This window comes from Lactuca virosa, chromosome 5, assembly GCF_052849685.1.
Source record: "Lactuca virosa cultivar CGN04683 chromosome 5, Lactuca_virosa_CGN04683_v6, whole genome shotgun sequence".
In the NCBI taxonomy this organism is placed as follows: domain Eukaryota; kingdom Viridiplantae; phylum Streptophyta; class Magnoliopsida; order Asterales; family Asteraceae; genus Lactuca; species Lactuca virosa.
The window spans coordinates 259,064,154-259,071,657 of NC_136430.1; positions in this window are offsets into that span (position 1 = coordinate 259,064,154).

Consider the following 7,504-nt stretch of genomic DNA (forward strand, 5'->3'; position numbering starts at 1 on the left):
AATCGCTCGTTTCTTCTAGTCAATCATCCCCCTTAAATTTGACACCCCGACTGACATCTCTCAAACATCTCGTCATCCGTCAACTTGACCAGCTACCTTGCTTCCGACGACGCTCCATATTTCAGCCATCATATAACCATGGTACCTTGCTTCCAACGACGCTCCAGATTTCAACCATCATATAACCATGGTGAATGAAGCAAAATCCAATGGTGCCACAAAATGGATGGATGTAACAGTTCTACAAGTAGTAAGTTATTATTCGATACGGGGGATCTCAATCAAGCTAAACTCTCTCAATTGGTCTTAATGGAGCGTATTGTCCAAACCAATCTTGAAAGTTTGGATAAAAATAATTACTTAACAAAGAACCCTCCAAACCCTAAAACCTAATAATGGAAGCTTCATGAGAGTCAAATCGGGATGGCTCCATGGAATGTTATGAAACCCCATGTTTTGAGTATTGTTGTAAACTACCCTACAAACACAAAGAAAATGTTAGAGCATTTATGTTCATGGTACTTACCTCATACTTACCCCATAAAGGAATCGCTAACTCATGTGTATATGGTACTTACCTCATACTTTTGATGTGACTAAGGTGAGTAAGGCCTCATAAAGTATTACTTTACACTCTCAAAATTGTCAAAAGTGTAACACCCAAAAATTTCGAACCAATTTAAACTTTCAAAACATGTCAAGTTCATCAAAACATTACAACTTTGTTTTCAAAATACATTTTTATCAGAGTATTCCCAGAAACATAAACATAATAGGAGGAGCTGTACGATCATGCCTTCGCCTTGCCGCGATCCCCTGATGTACCTGAAACAATAAACTGAAACTGTAAGCCCGAGAGCTTAGTGAGTTACCCCCAAAATACCGATACACATACAGTCCACATAACCATGTCACACCATGACATATCATAACAAACTGAACAGAACAACATGCAATGGGTCCACAGCTTTACAAGCTGGATTACCCATGGGTCCTCAATATGAGTCTGGAATGCCTACCGGGCCCTCAGCTCGTATCTGGAGTACCATCGAGCCCTCAGTACGAGTCTGGAATGCCTACCGGGCCCTCAGCTCGTATCTGGAATGCTCCCGAGTCCTCAGTATGAGTCTGGAATGCCTACCAGGCCCTCAGCTCATATCTGGAATACCCTAGGGTTTGTTGGCTACCACACGGAGCAGTACAACCTCAACCCATCCCACATAACATATCAACATGTAACAGATAATGCACATACAGGTAATCAATCAGTATCACAGGTAGTCCTACAGACCTACCCTCTAGCATATCAAACTAGCATGCATAACCAACTTATACTCAACATAATACAACTACTAGGATATCATATCCAATGGGCCGGCCTTGGTGCCTTAGACCCCTTAGTATAGTGAGGATAACTCACCTCGCAAATGTCGACCCGAAAGATAAAACCCAACTCTCGAATTACTTGGCACAGGCTCCACCACCTAATACCATAGCACAATATACTCATAAGTCCTTAACCTTATAAGGTACTCCATAACTCACTACTCAACCCCTGCTCAAAGTCAAAGTCCTCAGTCAAGGTCAACAGTCCATGTTGACCTTACTCGCCGAGTACCCTCGGCTACTCGTCGAGTTCCTTGAAACACTATCCCACTCGCCGAGTCATCGAGGTGACTCATCGAGTTTCTCCGATTCTCGACCAAACTCTAAGGCCACCCGTCGAGTTTTCCTTTTTGCACACGACGAACACACACACACACACACATTCATAACTTGGGGAAAACTCATCCGACTCGCCGAGTTGTTTTTCAACTCGCCGAGTCTTATGGTGATCTTCATCGGACTCGCCGAGTTGTTCATCCAACTCGTCGAGTCCACGGCCATCTTCATGTGACTCGCCGAGTCAACCTTGCGACTCGCCGAGTTCATTCAGTCCTTTTTCCATACAAACTTGTTTTGAGCCATGCAGCGGCTCCAAATCACAGATCCAAGCTTCTAGGGCATGCTTATCACGTAAAGTTGCAAACTTTACGTGCATGCATGGCTATAAGGGCTCTAAATGCCTATTTTAAGTTCTTAATGGAACTTCATGCTGAAGAGGGACCTTAATCATGACCAAAACTGAAACTTTATGCTTATAGAATCCAAGAAGGGTCCAAATCTGAAGTTACAACCTCAGATCTAGCCCAGAGCTCATCTTTCCAACTTAATATCTCACCAAAAACCCTAAAACTCAACCAATAGAAGAGATTCACAAAGAAAAGGCAATTTGGTTACCTCCAGAAGATGATAACTGAGATAAGAGTTGATTCCCACACTCTACTTGCTCCAATCTCCTTCTCCTCTAAGCCTTCTCCCTCCAAGGATCCTCTCTTCAAGCTTCAAACACACAATGGGCACACACACACGTATTAGGGTTTTAAGGGGCTCTCAAAGACTGCAAAGAGGCCATAGGAGGCTTATCATTCCTTAAATAGGGTGCAAAACCCCGAGATTTAGGGTTTCATCTGCCAGCTCCTACTCGTCGAGTCCCTTAGTGGACTCGTCGAGTGGGTCACTAAACACGCGTTCCAACCCCGCTGCTACTCGACGAGTAGGGCAACCAACTCGTCGAGTAGGACATTAAACCAATTAACCTTTTATTTAAATCCATACCTGGAATCGGGGCGTTACAAAAAGAAATGAAACTTCTTTTCCATGTCACTCCTGATGTCAAAGTTCAAAGAAAAACATTTACCTAAGATAGATGCGATAACATTTATGAAGGGGTTATCTTCTAAATATTGTAGTTTTGGCTATCTACTCAAGCTTTAGAAACATTAGAAAGGAGGATACAACACAAATACAATGTTACCACCATAAGCATTATAGGCATACCATATATACTTGTAGTTTCTGTTCATTCTTTCATAATATAGTATATGATTTTTCATTCTTTTTCTTGTTTCATGTTTGTCATTTAGTTTCCAACTCATGTTGTTTGTGTAAGAACCAAAAATATAAAGAGATTTAACTTTGGTTCAAATATTGACCAAAGGGTAATTTGGTCATTTATAATAATTTTATAAGTTTATGAAGTTGTGACTTCAAGAAAATGGACAAGCTGACTTTAAGTCACTTATATGAGGTTAGATAAGTAAGTTCAAGAGAAGAAATGCAAGAGAATATGCACTTAGGCCAAAATGGTAAAATAGGAATTTTATGCTTTTGGGACAATTTTATGACTTAATAAATTACGACCCATATTAAGTCAGCGAGAAGTGACTTCATAGAGTTGTATAACTCATCCCCACCTTTGCATGGATATAAATATCATAGAAAATGGGTTTAAGATGAAGAAGTTATACATGTTTGAAGATTGGAAGAAAATGTCCCAAAGATGTAATGGAATCAACCTTGAAGGCTTGCCACAGCGTGGTAGGAGGAGGCGGTGATTTAGAAAAAGTCCTCATCATAAGTGGAACACAACTTACTTTTCTATGGCGTGGTATTATGGGGTACCTTGACGTGTTGGCGAAAGTAGGTTGCTATGTGAGAAAGGCACAACAGCTCGGTTAGAGGCCGACCACAGTTTTAGAGCGCGCACCACAACACGGTAGCTATCTCACCACGATGTGGTTTTGTAGATCAGAAAACAATTTATAACTTTTTAAGTGCTCATTTTGACATATTTATTTTCTAATTCGATGGAGAGCTTATGATGGGTGATTTTGGAGCTGGAATAAGGCCAAGAGAGGATAGAGAATCTGGATTACCAGGATTATCATCCTCTCCACATTAAGGTAAAACTTTCTCCATTTTTTTAAATCTTTAAGCTTTAATGGTTAATATGTTAGTTTGGTTAGAATTCTTGGTTTGATCAACATATAGATTAAGTATGGTGCTATTGAGAATGTATAGAAGCTTTAATCAAGCTTTGTAAGTAATTTCCCTGGTGAAATCAATTCATTGAGAATTAGGGTTTGAAAACCTAACTAGTGAGGAGTATGATTGATGCATTAAAGGTTAGAGTGTAATGAATTAGGTATTATGGGATGCTTAATTCATAGGTTAGAATGTATTTAGAAGTAGAAAATGAGAATATTGAATTATGATCCATGGAGAGGTCATTTTGACATAAGAGAGGGATTATTTCTTAATAGGCTAAGACAAGTTCTAAGGAACTTGATGTGTTGTATGATTACGACTTGAGCAAAGAGGATGGATCTAGATGCTCTCATTCTCTCTCTGGATAATGTGTATATGCTTTATACACTTATGTATGAATATATGTATATGCATGTATGTTTAGATGTAATGGCATAGATTAATGCCCACAACTTATTAGTTGAAGGTAATGAAAGGTTCTATAATTTATAACCTTGTAGGTGACTATGTATGTATGAGTAGAAGTTTGTGGTATTATAAGTAATACCTATAAGATATAAATGAAGAAAGAGTAGGATTATTTATATGATAATCCTGTTAATGAACATGTTGGTATGGTTAGATGAGAAGTATATTATGATAAATACCTAAGAGAGATTGGATGGAGTTAGAAAATAATTATATGTATTATAATCATGATAATAAGTATGTATGAATTTTAGATGATAATGGTAATGTGTAGAATACCTATATGTTAGTAAATGAAGGTATAGAATAAGTACTTGATGAGTTAAGTACTAAATGAGTAATAGAAGATATCTTGATGAGATAAAGGGATAGAATGTCCATGAGAAAAGTGTTATGTAAGGAGTCACATGAAAGTGTTATAAAAGTGTAGAAAAGACGATTCCTTCAGAAATGAGATAGAGATTCCTACGGGAATAAGAGTATGGTTCCTTTGGGAATGAGATTATGTTCCCTACAGGGAAAGAGGTGATGATTCCTGTGGGAATAAGATTATATGTGTTTTGGTAAAAAAAAATAACAAACTAATTTCGTAACAAAATTAGTATGTGTTGTGTAATGTTGGAAATAAGATGCTAAAAACTGAAGTACTTAAGTTTTAGAATATGCCGAAGATCTTGGCAGTTCCCAAGATCCGAGGTGGAAAATAATGGTATTGAAAGATCTAATTAATGTTTATAGTGAGTCGTATAATGAGCTTATATGACTAGATATAACTGTTCGGTTTTGAGCACTATAACACTCCTATGGTGCACATGCAACCCTAAATACTTTGGATCTATGTTTTCTCTATTATACATGTATATTTTCAATTTTTCCAAAGCATTGTCCTAACTAGCATAGAAATTGCTAATTGAATAAAACATCTAGATAGATGACATACCTTTTGAAGGACTTGTAGTTCTTGACCCTTGAAAGCTTGAGCACCTCAAGTGTGATGCCTCTAATGGTTCACAAACACCAATATACAAGAGGATGATTTAAGAGAATAATCTGTTTAGCTCAATGAGATGGTGCAACCGATTTTGGTCTATGGAGGGTTCTATTTATAGTGTTGGACATGCTAGGGTTACACTTGGTAAACCCTAATAACCCATGACTTTCTGTTAGGGTGCAAAGTTATTCATGTTTGAATTTGTAATGGTTTGACTTTTGTAAACCCATTTGCATGTGGTGCTTTAGCCTTTTGACTCATGAGATAGAGAGTGAGAGAGAGACATGTAAACACCTCTATATAAGGTGGGTTCATACCACTTATGGAGGTGTGCTTGAGAGGTGTAAAAGTGAGTGTGTAAGTGTGTGTTATTTATGTAGATGTAGATCTATGTCCCTTTTTGTGTAACACCATACATATTCAATACATCTCTTCAACACCAAAATCACCATGTTCATTGTGCAATCTTTAATTCTGCATGCCAAACCATGTTCTATAATCACTACAATTGGTATCAGAGCGGGTCTTCAAAGATCAATGAGATTTTTTGAAGAACGATTCTCGGTTTGGCAACATTTGTCACAATTGGAGCATTTTTGATGATTTGTGTTTGATGAAATCGGTTTTTAGACTTAGAAATCGACAATTGACTCTGTGATCTTGATGAAACTAATCAAGAACTGTCAAATGTTTATGAAGAATATGTGAAGAACTGTTGGATAATCATGTTTTGATCTAGATTTTATCACTAGAAACATCGATTTTGTGTTTGTTGACAGTCAATTTAGAAAAGTCAAACATAGCAAAAAGTCAACTTCGATTTTTGAGTAATGAAACAAAGAATTGAATGCTGAAATTATTGGTTTTGAGTTGAGAACAAGATATAGATGTCGAAATCATGACTGATTGGAGAATTAATTTCGAAAATCAGTTGGATTTATGTTCTTGTGTCGAACACAGTTACGATATTGAAGACGAACAGATGGTCAGTTGTTGATCGGTGGTTTGGGGACGAATCGACAAGGTTAATAGCTTGATGTCGACTTTGGAGTCAATATTCGAAGGATTAGTGAGTCGCTGTTGATGATGTAGCTTCGAAGATCTGGGATCGAAGATCGATGGTCGATAGATGGGTTTAAAGTGGAATGGGTTTATTGGAGTCGGATGAAATTTTTGGACGTTTGAACGAAAACTGTGATTTCGTTAATGGGTATTGTTTGAGAAGATGATTTTGATCGTTAATGTACGAAGGGTTCTCGTATGGTCGTGAACTGGGAAAAGTCGACTTTAATAAATTGATTGTCAATTTTAGTCGATGTTAGGTTGTTGCTTGGTATTGACTGAAAACAGAATGGTTGGATTGAATAACGAAGGGTTGGAACTTCGTCACTGTGGAACGAATGATTGAAAGCTTGCTAACGAAGAATGAAGGCTGTGAGATCGATTCAGACACTAAATGATTAAGATGTCATTCAGAGGCTTCGAATGCCTTCGTTTTTGTTAACATGGGTTATAGTTTTGGTGTTCCAATTGAACGAAGGGGAGAGAGAAAATGGGCAAATGATTTCGTACGAAGGGTGATGAAGTTTCGTACGAAGGATGATGAAGTTTCGTGCGAAGGGGAGAGAGAAAACGTTTCGTACGTTGAAAGGAAATTGGGAAGATGAAATTTCATACGAAGGGTGCTGTGATTTCGTATGAATTGGGGAAGAAGAAAGCAGAGTTTCATAAGTAGTCCTTAAAGTTTCGTTAGTTTAACATCTTTTTTCAACTCTTCGTATGATTGGGACAACATTTCGTATGTTTTGAAGAAAAGTGCAGAAGTTTCAAAATCAGCCCCTGAAGTTTCGAAAATTTGGCGGTTCATACCTAAATTCGAAAAAGGACTGTTTTTGCTGAGAATTTGAAGAAAATGCATTTCAAGCCCCTGCAGTTTATGCAAATTGACGCTTTCTACCCAGCTTTAGAAAAGGGGGAGAGTTTTGCATTTTTGGCTGTTTTGGGCGCACCGGGTCACTGCAGAATTTTGAAATTGACAATTTCTACCCATTTTTGAGAAATTTTGTCAAAGGCGGTCCGTGAACGAAGCTAAAAATTGAATATTTTTTGGGTTTTCCGGATTGAAGCACAAAGTTTATGCCACATGTTAAGGGGGAGTTTTGACACGAAAAATTC